Source organism: Tupaia chinensis, unplaced genomic scaffold (genome assembly GCF_000334495.1).
Source record: "Tupaia chinensis unplaced genomic scaffold, TupChi_1.0 Scaffold143370_1, whole genome shotgun sequence".
NCBI classification, from domain to species: Eukaryota; Metazoa; Chordata; class Mammalia; order Scandentia; family Tupaiidae; genus Tupaia; species Tupaia belangeri.
This window is the reverse complement of record NW_006203214.1, coordinates 169763-187427: the sequence shown is the minus strand read 5'-3', so window position 1 is coordinate 187427 and position 17665 is coordinate 169763.

The following is a 17665-nucleotide window of genomic DNA, read 5'->3' as shown; positions in this document are numbered from 1 at the left end:
GTATTGACTGACATGCATGGCATTCCCTTTTGAAAAAGCAATGTAATACACTGTAAAGTTATGTGTAATCCAATGTAATATAAACAAGATTATGATGATAATAAAAATTTAAAAAGAAAAAAGAAAAAAAAAACTTGTAATGCATGAAGCAACATTACAACAGACATAATAGAAATACAAAACATCATTAGATACTATGAGCAAATATTTGCCAACAAAGAAAACCTGGATAAGATGCGCAAATTTCTGGCCACATATAATATACAAAGATTGACACAGGAGGACATAGAAAGCCTGAATATACATATAATAAGCAATGAGATTGAATCAGTAACAAACAACCTCCAAACAAAAAAATCCAGGTACCAATGGCTTCACTGCTAAATTTTATAAAACTTTTAAAGAAGACATAACTCCCATTCTATTCACACTGTTTCTAGAGATCCAAAAGGAAGGAACCCTTCCATATTCATTGCATGTAGCCTCCATTACTCTCTTTCCAAAATAGATAAAGATACAACAAAAAAAGAAAACTACAGACCTATATCTCTAATGAATATAGATGCAAAAATTCTCAACAAGATACGTGCTAACTGTATTCAACACCGTATATAAAAAGTTATTCATCACAACTAGGTAGGCTTTATTCCAGGGATGCAAGGGTGGTTTAACATACATAAAACCATAAAGGTAATACAGCATATTAACAGAAAGAAAGATTTTAAAAACTACATTATCATATCAACTGATGTGGAAAAGCATTTGACAAAATACAACATTCCTTTATGATTAAGACTCTCAGGAAAACTGGAATTGAAGGATTGTTTCTCAGTATAATAAAAGCCCTCTATGAAAAACCTATAGGTAACATTATGCTGAATGGGTAAAAACTGAAAGCTTTTCCACTAAAAACTAGTACAAGATGAGGCTGCGCACTCTCTCTGTTCCTATTCATATAGAATTGTAATTCTTAGCCAAAGTGATCACCCAAAAGAAGGAAGTAAAAGGCATTACAATAGGGAGCAAAGAGCTAATATTATCTCTGTTTGAAGAAGACATGATTGTGTACATAGAAGAAACAACAGTATTCATGAGAAAATTACTTGAAGTAATAAATGCACACTTTAAAGTGGCAGAATACACAATTAACCTTCTGACGCTCAGTCAGTAAAGTGTTTGCACAACTATATTTATTGCAGCATTATTCACGATTGCTAAGACATGGGACAAACCCAAATGTCCACAAATGGATGAATGGATTTAAAGAGTGTGGCATGTATACTCCATGAAATGTTATTCAGCCATAAAAATCAACAAGGCCTTGGAATTTGATAGAAAGTTGATGAATATGGAAGATATGTTGCTGAGTGAAGCAAGTCAGGCTATGAAAGAGAGACATTGTATGTCTCCACTTAACACATACAGACTGTTCGCACTCTATGGTAGAGACTGAAAGACTGCAGGACATAAAAGCATTAAAAATTGTTGTGGACACCAGAGACAAACTTGACAGAGAGTGTGGGAGGGGAAGAGTGCAGTAAAGGAAATTAGAGGAAAAATAGGGAGAGATAAGATTTTTGTGGGGCACAGATATGGTTTGTTATCTGTTGATTAGGATTGTTATAGTATTCTCAACTGGACTGAGATGTATATCATGCTGGGTAAAATCTCTTTACAATCTACATGATTATAGTGATTGAATGTGTAAATAGCAATAATAAAAAATAAGGATAATATACAGGAAATACTAGATACCATTAAAAACCCAAACATCCAAACAATTTTATCCGAGAAAGTGCAGCATCTAATAAAGGCATTGATAATCTATTCAATGAAACCCTGGAAGAAAACATTCCAAGCCTAGAGAAGCATTCAAACATTCATACTCAAGGAATACAAGGACCTTAGATAGAATCAACCCAAGAAGATCCTCTTCATGGTACATCATAACCATATTTGTCAAAATCACAGATGAAGACAGTATTCTAAAATGGCAAGAAACATCACATTGCTTACAAAGGTTATCCCATCAAGCTAACATTGGACCTCTCAGTGGAAACAATGCAAGCAAAAAAACAAAAACAAAAACAAACCAGAAGGATATATTCAAAGTATTAAAAGAAAAACAATTTCAACCAATTTACTCTACTAAACAAGTTTATCCTTCAAATGGAAAGAAAATATAAAAACATTCTCATATAAACTAAACCTGAAAGAATTTACCAACACCAGACCAGCTCTTCAAGAAATTCTGAAGGGAGTGCAATACCAAGACAACTAAAGAGAGACAGACAGAAATAAGAGAGCAAAAGAACAACCAAGAAATTGGCGAACATAATGGTAGGAACACATCCAGAAATATCAATAACAACATTGAATGCTAATGGATTAAATTCTACAATCAGGAGACACAAACTGGCCGAATGCATAAGAAAACAGAAATCCTCTATCTGTTGACTAGAAGAAGTGCACCTCACAGATAAAGATATACATAGACTAAAAGTGAAGGACTGAAAAAGGTATTCCATGCAACAGCAACCAAAAAAGGGCTAGAGTCACAATATTGTTTTCAGACAAAATAGACTTTAAGCCACAAACTGTAAGAAGAGACAAAGAAGCACATTATTTAGTGGTAAAAGTTCTAATTCATGAAGAAGACATAACACTTATAAATATCTATGCACCCAACCCAGGAACACCCAAATACAGGAAGGAAAGACTGCTAGAACTAAGGGAGTGATAGACTGCAACACACTGATTGCTGGGTATCTCAGCATCCCACTATCTCTTTTGGGCAGATGGTCTAGACAAAAAATAAGCAAAGAGATACAAGATCTAAATGATACCAAAAAAAAAAAATCTAATGGATTTGAAAGGTATCTATAGAATCTTCCACACAAAACCTACAAAATAAATATGTTTCTCATCCCTGCATGGAATCTTTAAGAAGACTGACCACACGATAGGGCACAAAACAAGCCTTTACTGATTCAAATGCTTAGCAATGATATCCATCATTATCTCTAAACATGATGAAATTACATTTGATGTTAATTTTAGAAAAAAAAACCTTGAAAGTACACAAACATATGGAATGAAAACAATCTATTCCTGGTTGACTTCACAACAATTGAAGAAATTGAAACTGAAATAGAAAGATTCATGGAAACCAATGATAATGAGTACATGAGTTTCCATAATCTATGGGACACAGCAAAAGCAATTGTAAGAGGGAAATTCATAGAAATTAGTGCATGTAAGAAAAAGATGGAAATGTGGCAGATATACAATCTAACATCATGCCTCAGGGAATTGGAAAATAATAACAAAAAATGCCTGGAGAAAGGAAATATGAAAGATTCAAGCAGAAATAAACAAAATAGAAAATAAATTATTTATACAGAAAATAAATGAAATCAAAAGCTGGTTCTTTGAAAAGGTAAGCAACATTGACACACCATTAGCTAGATTAATTAAGAAGAAGAAAGAAATCAGATAAATAAAAGTCACAGTGAAACCGGCAGTATTACGACATAATAGAATTACAAAACATCATTAGAGAATACTATGAGTGACTGTACAACAACAAACATCTGGATGAGATGGACAAATACCTGGACACGTATAGTCTACCAAGATTGGATCAGGAAGACATAGAAAGCTTGAATACACCCATGAAAAGGAATGAGACTGAATCAGTAATAAGTAACCTGCCAACAAAGAAAAGCCCAGGTCCTGATGGCTTCACTTCTGAATTCCACAAAACTTTTAAAGAAGAGCTAACCCCCATTCTTTTCAAACTATTTCTAAAAATCCAAAAGGAAGGAACTCTCTTAATTTTATTCTATGAAGACTCTATCACCTTCATTCCTGAAATAGATAAAGGACATGACCAAAAAGGAAAACTACTGGCCAATATCTCTGAAGAATATAGATAAAAAATTTCTCAACAGGATACTAGCAAATTGTATTCAACAATGTATACAAAAGATTATACATCATGACCATGTAGGCTTTATTCCAAAGATGCAAGGGGGGGGGGTTTGACATACACAAAACCATAAATGTAATACACCATATTAACAGAAAGAAAAATTAAAACCCATATGATCATAACAATCAATGCATAAAAAGTATTTGATAAAATACAACATCCTTCATGATTAAGATGCTCAGCAAAATGGGCATAGAAGGGACATTTCTCAACATAATAAAAGCTATCTGTGAAAATCCATAGCTAACATCATACTGAAAACTTTTCCATGAACAACTGGTACAAGACAAGGCTTCCCATTTTCACCATTCCTTTTAAAAACAGTACTGGAAATCCTAACCAATGCAATCAGAAAAAAGAATAAAATAAAAGGCATTCAAATAGAGGAAAGAAGAATTGAAATGATCTCTATTTGCACATGACATGATTGTATACATAGAAGAGCCAAAAGTATCCATGAAAAAAGACCTGGAAGTGATAAATTAATACAGTAAAGTGGCAGGATACAAAATCAACATTCACAAATCTATAGCATTTTTACATAAGAACAAGGAGAATGAAGTAGAACTGAAGAATGTAATCCCATTTACCATAACCACAAATAGTATAAGATACTGAGGAATAAATGTAACCAAAGAAGTCAAAGACTTTTATAAGGAAGGCTATGAAAATCTAAAAAAAGAAATAAAAAAATGACACAACAAAATAGAAGGACATTCCATGTTTCTGGATTGGCAGAATTAATACAATCAAAATGGAAAATATACCTAAATTAATCTACATATTTAGTGGATTGGGAAATCAAATTACCAGACACTTTCAGCACAGATCTATAAAAGACAATTATAGAATTTGTTTGAAATGTTAAATGACTCCATATTGCCAAAGCAATCCTGCACAGGAAAAGTATAGTATGAGCCATTTCTCCCTGACATCAAAATATATTATAAAGCTGTGACAATCAAAAGTGAGGTATTGATACATAAACAGAAATGTGGACCAATGGAACAAAATAGAGATCCCAGAAATAAACCCCAACACATACAGCCAACTGATTTTTGACAAAGGGCACCAATCAATCCATTGGGAAAAGGACAACTTCTTTAGCAGATGGTGATGGAAGAATTGGATATCCACCTGCAGAAAGATGAATTTGGACATCTAACTCTCATCATTAACAAAAATCAACACAAAGTACATCAAAGATCTAAACCTAAGACCTCAAACTATAAACCTACTGGTGGAAAACCCCGGGAAAACTCTGGGAGATTTTGGGGTAGGCAATGACTTAACAAAGACCCCCAAAGCACAGGCAATGATTCTAGAAATAGACAAGTAGTATTACATCAGAATAAGAAGTTTCTGCACAGTAAAAGACACAGCAATTAGTGTGAATCAACAACACTTGGAATGGGAGATAATTTTTGTTAAATATGCTTCAGATAAGGGACTGATAACTAGAATGCATGGGAAACTCAAACACCTTAGTTGGAAAAAAATATAAACCCAATTAAAAGATGGGAAAATGAGATAAAAAAAAAAAAAGAAAAACCACATTTCTCTAAGGAAGACATATATCAATAGCCAAAAGGCATATGAAAAAATGCTCAGTACCCCTCAGCATAATGGAGATGCAGATCAAAACTACAATGAGATACCACCTAACCTCAGTCAGATTGACTAAGGTTAAGGAAACAAACTGGTAAGTGTTGGTGAGGATGAGGTGATAGAACTCTCCTACACTGCTGGTGGGGATGTAAATTGATCCAGCTACTATGGAGAACAATATGGAGATTTCTCAAAGATCTATGAAGAGAACTACCATATGATCGAGCATTTCTACTCCTGAGTAACTACCCAAAAGATAGGAAAATGCTCAGTTGGAAAATTTCTTGCACATCTATGTTTATTGCAGCATTATTCACAATTACTAAGACATGGAACTAACCCAAATGTTCAGGAAATAATGAATGGATTGAAAAAGTGTGGCACATATATGCTATGGAATACTTCTCTGCTATTAAAAAAAAGAACACTGGCATTTGATAGAAAATGGATGAAAATGGAAGATTTACTGCTGAGTGAAAAGAGCCAGGTTATGAAAAAGAGACATTTTATGTCTCCACTTAATATATACCAACTGTCTGCACTCTTTGGTAAAAACTGAAATATTAGTGGATATAGATACATGGAAAATGGTTACAGATACTGGAGATGGTGTGGGAAGAGGGTGAGGGGTGGGGAGATTGAGAGGAAAGGAATCAAGAAGAAAAATAGAGAGGCAAGGGACACAGAAATGCAAGATTGTCTATTGGTGATAATGTGTATGATATCTTCAACTGGACTGGCGTGAAAAGTGTATTCATGTTGGGTAAAGTCATTTTACAAGCTATATTGAAGTACAGTGATTGAATGTATACAATAAGTTAAAATAATTTTTTGAAAAGAAACACAAAAAAGAAAAAGGAAAGAAACCCCAGGAAAAATATAAATGGGTTGGTAAGTAAAGCAGTAATACAGTTCTGTATTACAAAGGAATACAAATTTAAAGATGACTAGCAGCATTATACATATTTTTTCCTTATTTCGCCAAAAATATTATAAATATGTGCTATAGATTGTAATGAGTTCAATAAATGAACAGAGAATACAGGTTTATGTGACTAAATACAGCTTTTAGAAGATATAAGAGAGTTCTGCCAGAAATCTGCTCCCTGTGAATTATTGATGGTCATTGGAAAAGTTTGAGCAGTAGGAAATTGTCTTCCTTTGGACCTGAAAGTTATGTCTCTACCATATGGAAGCAAAAATATGAGCTGCATGAGAATTCTATCCAATTTCATTGCCACATTCACAGTTTTCATATATATTCCCTATGTTATGCTTATGCTCATTGATTACAGCTTATTGATTATTTCCATATGATATGTCTATTTAATTAGTTCTAGACTGATTTAGTCTTTGTCACCTTTCTAATTATTCTTCTGTTTCTTTAATATTTGCTGGCTGTTTTGTCCTTATTAAGTTTCATTTTAGTCTTATTGTCCACTTAAGCTCTTCAATGATATTTCATTAACATGTCTAGGGCTTTTCAGAGTTCCTACACATGGTACAACTATTTGTGCACTGTCTAAAATGTCTAAAGATTTTATTAAATAAACAGCAGGAAATATTCTGTCAAATATGTTTATGAATTGTATTAAGTACAAAATTGGTGACATATTTTAATCCTTGCATATGACAGAAACTGTAAGTCTAAATTACAGAAAATCCAAGATTACTTTTTAAAGCATATAAGCCCCCAGAAAATTCACATGATTTTTGTATATAGTGATGCCTACACATCAATTCTTTGTTATTATTTTAACATTAACATATACAGTTTCTGAAGAATTACTGGGTATTTATGTTTATCCATCGAAGGTTTCACATCACTTTTTTATCCAGGTGAACCCAGGAGAAATATAACTCAGCATTTTATAGAGATATAGATGTATTTTAGAAACTGAAAGGATTGGTATGTGTCTGGATGCCTAAGAGTTAGAGGACAATGAAGATCTATTGAAAAATAGCTCTAATTTTTACTGCTTACTCTGTGCCAGAGTAAGTTACGTATATGCTTGTATGAAAGTTACATTCACTCTCTGTAGGCGTCTGCCCCAGGCTTGGCTGGAACTATAGAGGAAGTGGAAAGAATGAGACAAAGAGACAGAGTAGCAGTGGCCACAGGCAGCCTGATCCTAGGTAGCCCAAGCAACTTGTGCCACCCAGACAAACTGAGCGCCTTTATTTATAGGGCAAAGCGACATTACATATGTGTATTTCATGACATTCCATAGGTATGTTGATGTGTTATAGACAATAAGAAGCAGATAACAAATCTATAAGGGCTTAGACATAGTGGGTCAGGTGTATCCCTTGGTGATAATTCCATCAAGGGGAAATCCCATTATCTTCTCTTCTAATGGAGAGAAACCTAGCTGCAGGTGTGGGGAAGAAACATAAACTAAAGAATCTCACCATAAGGCAAGCACCACCACACTCAGAGAAGGATAAAGAATCTTACAGAGGCAGGGCAGGGATTGGACTTTGCTAATTGGGGGGGGGGGTCAAGATGTTTCCTGAATTCCATCAGATGTGTCTGCTGGAACGCCCCTAGCAATATCCACCCTTTTCTCTGCCTGCAGGAGGGTCAAGGAAAGGACAAGTTGCAAGGTTCTGCCATAGCCCAAAGGGACAGGTCGTGTTTGCTTGGAGAATGTCCCCACACCTCACTCAGTGCTTCTCACTGAACATGTCCCTACAACTCTCAATCCTCATAACTTTTCTCTCTCTCTCTTTTTTTTCCTGGAGAGGTTTTTGCTATAGGGCGTGTGCGCTCGCCAGAGAGAGACAGAGAGACAGAAAGCGAGAAATCACCCCCCACCCCCAGGGGAGATGGCCACGCAGCAGTCCCTTCTCCTCCATTCTCCTCTCTGGATCTTGGGCACGCACACATATGCACCTGGCGCGAGTTTTAAGCCACCGGGTCCGGGACACGAACTGTGGTCGACTACATGGGAGTCCAGCGACATAGCCATTACGCTAACTGCTGGTCCCCCGCATAACTATTCTTTAGGTTCTATAATTATCTCCATTTTAAGGACAAGAAAACAGCATTTTACAAAGAACTCTCTGGTATAAGAATGGATTGCAGGGAGACAAATGTAGAAGGCAGAAAGACCAGAAAAAATGCTCTTCCATAAGTCAAGAACGTCAGATCATATTAAAGGAGCTGTTCTTTAACCATTGGAGTTATGCAGACGACATGACAAGGTCAGAAAAGTTATTTAGAATATTCCTCTGGCAGCCCTTGAGAAGAATAGGCTGGAGGAAGCACGGTTAAAGGCAGCAAGAAAAGTATGGAGGTTACTGCCCCTGCCACTCTCAACCACTAAGATACCTGTCAAAGGGCTGGGAGGTAGGCATACCCAAGTACCCAAGCCTCCATCAAATTGGAGAGCATCCTGGACCTCTCCCCACCTCGCTCTTACCTTGACATTGATTCATCTAGGCCCTAGGAAGGGGGAGGGTTTGCATACTTTACTAGGTCTCAGACTGGCTATTCCATGCTTCTACAGTGGCTCCAGCGGTGGCCACGGTCGCTGGCGGGAGTGAGGCGCATGCGCGCCGTTGCTAAGCAACGCCAGTCAGGGCGCCGCGGCGGTAACGGAGCCTGGCCTGTGTGTGTGTAGGCAGCGGCTCCAGAGGAGGAGGTGCACGAGGTTGCATCTGCGACCGCTGCCCCAAGAGGGAGCTGCAGCTGTTCCGTGGCCGTGGGGGCCGAGGGACCGGAATCAGGCCTTGGGAGTCGCGTCGCTGAGGGTACTAGGGGCACCGGTCTCAACAGAGGCTCGGGTCTAGAACCCTGGGAAAGTCCGGGCTCCTGGGTGAGGACCTGCCTTCTGTTGCCTTCCCTAGTCCCTTTACGTCGATGGTGGTGAAGTTGGCGGCGCCAGGGAGAGTCAGGCACCGGACTACTTCCCCTGTACCCAGCTCCTCTCTCGCCCCGGCTCTCGGACACCTGCGCCGCCGCCACCTCCTCTTGCCCGCCGAGCTCTCCCGCGGCAGCGGGCGGGGGAGGGGCTCCCCCCACAGGGGCTGCGTGGAGCAGGGCGACGACGGGGACCGTAGGAGAGTAGGGGTGAGTAGTGGCACTGCATTGGTCTGGTGCTGGGTAGCCTTTCCGGCCTCTGGGGCCCCGGGAGGCAAATGAAGCGCTTCCTTTTCCTACAGAAGCTACTGATGCCTCTCCTACATCTGTTCTCTATTCCCTTCAAGGTAGTTTTTCCTTCTCAGAGCCATCACTTTCTGGTCTCAGTCCTAGAGTCCAAAAACTCGGGGTCGTTGCTTAAGGCCTGGCTTCGGTTTTCAGATGCCATAGATGCTGTTAATTCTACGTACAGTCACGCAGCCTGGTCTCTGATTTGGGGACAGATTCTAGCACAGATGCTGGCCCATTTCCCCTTGCTCTGACTCTTGCTCTCTGAAGGTTCAGCCTGACTTCAGGTTTCTTAAGAGCCCATTATCTAGGCTGCTGTCGCTTTTAATCTCAAGGCTTAAACAGATAGCTGTACTGGCCCCTTACTTTACAGTGTGCTTGATACGCAATGAGAGCTTCCAGAAGCTTGTTCCTGGCTTCTGATTCCTGACATATAAGTTAGAAAGACAGTACTTAAATAAAATAATAACAGTAATAAAAGAAACTAGTAACACATACTCCTCTTGACTTCTAAAGTGCTATCAAACTTGAACTGGGCAGAATGGCTGATTGATAAGGGGAAACAGGTTTTACTAACCACTCTTCATCCAGAATGACGTACCTTTTTAAAAATAAATGTGATGAAATCTAAAATGTCCCTAATAAAGCCAAGGATGGATTATAATCTATTTGAGGCAGCCTGCAATTGAAAATAGTTGCTTCTAAAAATCATCTGTATGGGACACCTTAAGTGATATTTTGGATAAGGTGGTTAGATGAGGATCTAAAGTTGTGAATGCTTTTTGAAAATTAGTAATATCATCTGTCACAGGTGAGGTTGTCTCTTTAAGAGCAAATGGTTAACAAAAATTACAGTTCACTGTTGACCTTTTTCAAAGGTGGGCAGAAATTAAATCAACTAGTAATTTGGTTGTAGGATATTTCTGTGAGCACACATAAAAGATGGGTCCCTTCTTTTATTAGACTCTCTTCCCTCCCTATTGGTTTTTAAGCCCTTTCAGGTTTCTTTTATCCAAAAAGAAGTGGTGAAAAAGAATTGCAATAATGGGAACTCTAAATTTAGTTTTTGATTAACCTAACTAAGCTAAAGATTTTGAAGAGGATTTAGATGCCATTTGTGATTAAATAACTAGTGGATCCTTCAAAACTGTCAACTTCCTGATAGTTTGAGGCAAAATGCTTTGCTTTGTCAGCATTTGAGGGATCCCTTGGGAAGCACAACATAATTCTGGTATCACTGTCAAATAATTTTGGACCTCAGAGAGTACTGTTATTAAACTGACGTGCTTTTAGTTGCTATAAGTTAGGGATGTTTTTGTTCTGGAAAAGTTCTTGATGAACTCAATTCTGAGTTATTTGAAATAATAATGTGCCTTGTGAATACTTGCTATATACTTTCACATGCTTTCAGAACCAGGCAGTAACGTGGATCTAGTTTAGAATTAAATTGTAATGTGTATGGCTGTGAAAGTGCCATATAATCAAGAACCTAGGATGTCATAACCACATTGTAAAGGTAATGTGAATAGCTCATTTTGCAAGTGCTATTGAAGCACTTTATCAGTAAACTCTGGAATGAAGTGTTTTTTTTTATTTCCTAAGCGACTTTCACCAAGTTTTTATTTTCTAGTATCTCCTGAGTGCCCACTATTATGATATATTGAGTATTGTGGGGAATAGAACAGAAACAGGTCCCATGAGTTAAATTGTTTATCCATTGAGGAAAGAAAGTACATATGTGAGATGTCATGGTCGACAATTAGAACAAAGAGTAGTAAAGAATAAGGAATAAAAGAATTAAAAGTAAAGGGAGATCACTGAAGGCTAAAGTTTGTCTGAGAAGGCTTTAAAGATAAAGTCAGACTTGATTTGGTTCTTTATAAAAATACAAGCTTTGTAGGAAGGGAGAAGAGTTCAGCATAGTACGAGGTAAGTCACCTGATTTTGTTGTCTCCCTCTAAAAGTTCATTCATTAATTTCTTCCATGAGAGAGAGACAGAATGATGGACAAAGAGAGAAAAAGAGACAGGCAACCACAGCAAAGTCCTTATGCCATGATTTACCCACAGCCTCAGCTAGCGGATCGTGGCCGTGCATATACAATCTGACTTGTAGAGGAAAATTCCAGGATGTGAATCCTGGACCTTCCCATGAAGGTCTATGTATTACTAATGCTCAACCATCTGGCCCTGGCACTTGGTTTTATAAGCCTTATGCTTATTATTATCCTCAACAAACCTAAAGGGGAAGGGGGCTGAAAGTGACATTGAATTCCATTGTAGTGGGAAAAGATTTTTTTTAAATAATAGATTACATACTAAATTATTAAATTAAGTACAAGTAATTTTACAAATGTACATGCTATATAGGAGTTAGACTTAAATAATTATCCTATCTCCTGGGCCAAGCGATAATGTTTTCTAAGCAGATGTAAGGTGTTAACTTCGCATATTTTTATAACCTGTAAATCTTTTACTGTTTACTAAAAGATAGTTATAATCTAAGTGTTTTGTACAAGATTGGTTTGATTAGTATAACCCTAGATTATTAGTATGCTCCAAGGACTATTTCTTGATAAGATAAATTAGGGTAATTTTGTAAGCAACATGAACTTTGGTTTATTAAAGTATATAATAATTTAGTTTTTAGTACTACCATTTAATACTACTATTTCAGTCACTATCTGAAGACCAAGGGAGGAGGGGGTATGTCAGAGTCCTGAAAATTGATCCCATAAAAGTTGTTTTTTTATTTTTGCTATAGAGCATGTGTGCTCACTAGGGACAGACAGAGAGACAGATAGACAGGGAGAGTGACAAAGGAATCCCCTTGGGGGATGGTCACACAGCAATCCCTTCTCTATTTCTTTGGAATGTTGGGTACACACACACATGCCTAGATGAGTTTTTCTTTTCTTTTCTTTTCCTTTTTTTTTTTTTTTTGTTTCTGTGTCTCCTCCAGCATCTGTGCACTTGCCAGAGAGAGACAAAGGAAAGGACAGAGAGAGGGAAAATGAGAAATCACTTCCTAGGGAAGATGACCACTCTGCAGTCCTTTTTTCTCCATTCTTCTCTCTGGATTTGAAGCATGCACACACACGATCCTGAAATGTTTTTCTTTTAAAGAATTATTTTATTTAACTTTATTTATCTATTTAAATTTGACAAGAGAGGGACAGAGCTAGAGTTGGGGGGGGGAGGGGGAGAAAGAGAGAAAGAGAGAGAGAAAGTGAGAAAGCAAGCCACCAGATCCGGGCCCCGAACCATGGTTGGCCCTCCTGGAGTGTTTTTCAAGCCACAGGTTCCAGGACTTGAACCACAAAGTCAGCCCTGTGGCAAAGTCAGCCCTGTGGGATCTGGCCACCTTAACCACCACACTATTGGTTGACCCTTGGGTGTGTTTTTCAAGCCCCTGGGTCTGGACAGAGCCACATAGTTGACCGTGTGGAATCCAACTGCCTTAACCACCACCATCACTGGCTAACCCTCCATCTAATCTATGCTTAATTTTACTTAGGGCCTTTTTCTTTTTGGAATAAAAAAGAATATCTTTTCTCTTTTCAATTTTGTCCTTTTACCATTACTTTGTTATTTATATAGTATCTTTCTCGAGAGATTTTTGCTATAGGACATGTGCACATGCTAGAGAGACAGAGGGAGACAGACAGATGGAAAGTGAGAAATCACTCCCCAGGGGATGACAATGCCATAATCTCTTCTCCACTGGGGATTTTGGGTATTTACGCACATGCACCAGGTGTGAGTTTCAAGCTACTAGGTCCGGGACTTGAACCATGGTCAACCACATGGGAGTCCAGCACCTTAACCACTATGCTATCTGCTGGCTCCTACATAGCATCTTCCAACAGAGTAATTAAAAGAATTCTTTTTACATTCTGTGACATTTCATACTCTCTATCTGGAACTACTTTTATTTTCTTTCAAATTAAAAACTAGTTGAAAAATGAAATATGATATAGCAATAAGTTTGATTCCACAGGTCATAAGGGAGTCTCTTTATTTATAAGTTACTCCTTTCCCTTTGCAGGGCTGGGCATATATCATATACTAATACATTTAATGGTTCTGTGGAGTTTAATTTATAAATATACGCATAGATCCTTATATTCTGTTTCTCTTCCTGTGTACTTTCAATGCTATCATTATTAACTAGGTTGTTTTTGCTTATTATCAATAGATTTAATTTTCAATTGTATTGTTATTGCTGCCAAATTGGTCCAGATACCTGTGATTCAATAGAAAAACAGAAAAAGTAAGAAAAGAATGGTATTATATTTTATATGTTTTGAATTTTTAAAATTTACAATCATTTGGAAATGGTATTTGTAAAATGATTGAAATATTAATTTTCTTAATGTTTTTTATTAACTTCAATTTCTATGTAATATAGTCTCCAAAACTAGATTAACAAAATATTACACTTAGCGATCTCGCTTTCATAAATAGATGGGAATGATGATTTATGGTCAGTGTATCAATGGATTATATGTAAAGAGAGATTTCTGAAGTATTTAAAAGTACTTAGAAGCACTTTTTCTTTTAAATAATTTTAATATCCTCTCTCTTAACTTCAATTTCTATGTAATATAGTCTCCAAAACTAGATTAACAAAATATTACACTTAGCGATCTCGCTTTCATAAATAGATGGGAATGATGATTTATGGTCAGTGTATCAATGGATTATATGTAAAGAGAGATTTCTGAAGTATTTAAAAGTACTTAGAAGCACTTTTTCTTTTAAATAATGTTAATATCCTCTCTACTATCATGTTTATTAATTTGTTTATAACCAGAGTATCCCCTTTCTCAGTCTTTATCTCATTCCCACAGTTGAGTAATATTCACTACACAAAGCATGTATAATCATGCATGACAACATATTTTGTTTATAAATGTGTACTTTATTTTGCACTCATAGTAGAATTCAGAATAATAAATTATTATGCTGGATTTATTATATATTATTGCATTGTGGTGTTTCTTGTTGCTTTCTGGCACTTATCTAATGTGTGCTTTTTGTATGGATAGAATTACATTATTCTAATGTGATGTACTGTGATGTCTATTGAAAAATACATACCCTATGGTGCCATGACATACCATAAAATATCCACCTTTAAGCTCCTTGCTTATTGACCAATTCACTAGTCATAGGAATGGAACTCCATCATTAAGTGTGGAGTGCCTGTAGTCTGTCATAACCTGGACATGGATAGATGTTTTCTGCAGAGTGATGACCCCATGCTGGTGATGGATCGTACTTTAGAGGAGAAGCACCAGAGTCCTGCAAGAGGTTAGGAAGTATTGGAACTTCTATATTGGGTATCAGGGTATGGATACTGAATTAAAAAGTGCTAATGTGGATGAAGGTAGGAGCATTTAGTTTTTATGTATCTAAAAACATCATCTACGTGCTTCATTACTCATTAGGACATCAATTATATTGGGCTATTTATGAGAAAAGGGATTTGAACATCAGATAACAATGTAAGCAAAATTGAGGTAATAGGGTAAACTGCTTGTAGATGTTTTAAAAACTGTAGTAGCAATATTATTTGTATGTAAATGCTATGAAATTACAAATTCTTACAAATAATTCTTATAGATTCTGTGAACTTACATATTATTAATCAATTCATCAGAATAAGAAAGTAAAATGTAATTAAGAGTTATACCCAATAACTTTTAATGTCAGTGGTGTTACTATAGCTCTGAAAGTAATAAAACTTCAGGATCTTCTTCTCTGGTTCTGAATTAATAAATCACTTAATGCATGCATATTAATACTGATTTGTTCTATGTATGTTATCTTGCAATAAGCTCTAAAACCCAACATTCATGATGTTCTGGGATGAAATATTTCTGATAATAAACTATAATTTCTAGTCTAGTCAACCAAAACAGAACACAACTCCACCTAATTTGCTGGAGGCTTGTGATGTACTACCGATCCTTTGGGAAGAAGAAAAAAAGCTAATTCATTGCTTCATTGTCTTTTACAATAATGATAATTTGTCCCTAGTATGTAACTTACTGCTCTTTACTTAAAGATCTTAGATTTTAGGACTAAGAGCAAAGGAAGCGATAGCACATTTATTTTACCAAGTAGAGAAAAATTTAACTCTGGAATTTTTTTTTAACTAATTGGAATGTTTTCTTACCTCCCACCTCCTTTGCCATTCCTATGATATATGTGATGAAGCTTTGCTGTATGTGTATTTATGGATGAAAGGAAGAGACTGAGTATTCACACAACACTTTTGTTATATTTAATCATCAAATGCAGAATAGGAATTAGTGAATTCTATTTAATTCTTAGTAGTATGTGATGAGGGTAGAAATTTAGAATTTTTTTAAAGAATTATTTTTATTCCACTTCATTTATTTCTTTCTGCCATGTCTATTTTATTCTCCCCCAGTGTATAACCAGTCATGGCTAAAGAAGAGCTCCCAAGTTTATATATTTAAAATTTATCTATCTATCTATCTATCTACTATCTATCTATCTATCTATCTATCTATTTATTTATTTTAGTGTGACCAGAGAGGGACAGAGTGAGAGTGAGAGAGAGAGAGAGAGAGAGAGAAAGTGAGAAAGCAAGTTGCCAGGTCTGGGACTTGAACTGTGGTCAGCCATGTGGGAATTCAGTGCCCTTAACCACCATGCCACCTGCCGGTCCCAGAAGTTTCTAAATTTTTAAAAAATAATTTGATTTTGCAAGATAGTTTTGTATTTATTTTGAATATGCACATTTCTAATCTAGGTAGTCCCAAAGACTTAGTTAACTTAAGGCTATGGAATAAAATATGGTGATTAATGAATTTTCTAATTAACTAAGAGTCAATCCAAGAATGTGGCAGGGATGCTTTTTCTAAGATGTCCAGAGATTTAACTTGTATGTAATTTGTTTGTTAACTGCTGGCCCAATTTTGTGTGTCTTGATTAAAAATTTTGGGGTGCAAGTAATAAAAGTCTACTTCAAACTAGCTTAAAGCAAAGAAAAAAAATGATTTAAGAATATGTAAAGTTCTTATGAAATACAAAGACAGTGCAGCCTAGCATATGAAGGACCTGAAATAAGGTAGATATATATTTAAAAAAAAACCCAAAAACCAAAAACCAAAAAGATTGGGCCAGCAGGTGGCATGGAGGCTAAGGTGCTGAATCCCAAGTCCTGGACCCAGTGGCTTGAAAATCATGCTCAAGGCCTGTGAGTGTGTATACATGCCCAGATCTAGAGAGGAGAGTAGAAGAGAAGGAATAGGGGTGTGGCTATACCCCTTGAAGGATGAGATTTTTCTCTCTCTATGCCTCTGTGTCTCTCCAGTGAGTACATGTGTCATATTTTGGAAAAAAAAAAAAAGTTGTTAGTAACTAAGGGAAATTCTTTTTCTTCTTCCTCCCCATCCTTAAGACCATAGAGTCTCCCATTTTTCTGTCTTTCTTTATTTCTCTATATCTTTCTTTCTTTTTTTCTTTCTTTCTTTCCTTCTTTATCTCTCTCTTTCTTTCTTTCTTTCTTTCTTTCTTTCTTTCTTTCTTTCTTTCTTTCTTTTTCTTTCTTTCGTTTCTTTTAAGAGAGAGATTTTTGCTATAGTATGTGTGCACTCACCAGAGAGACAGAGAAAGAAATCACCTCCAGGGGGGATAGTCACGTGGAATCCCTTCTCCTCCAGTCTCCTCTTGGGATTTTGGGGAGGCACGCACATGCGCCTCGCGTGTTTTAAGCTGCTGGGTCCAGGACTCTAACCATGGTCAACCATGTGGGAGTCCAGTGATGTAACCATTTTGCCCTCTGCTGGTCCCTATCTGTATTTCCTTCTGCTATGTCTATTTTATTCTCTCTTCCTCAGTGCATAACCAGTCATGGCTTACCAAAGAGCTCCC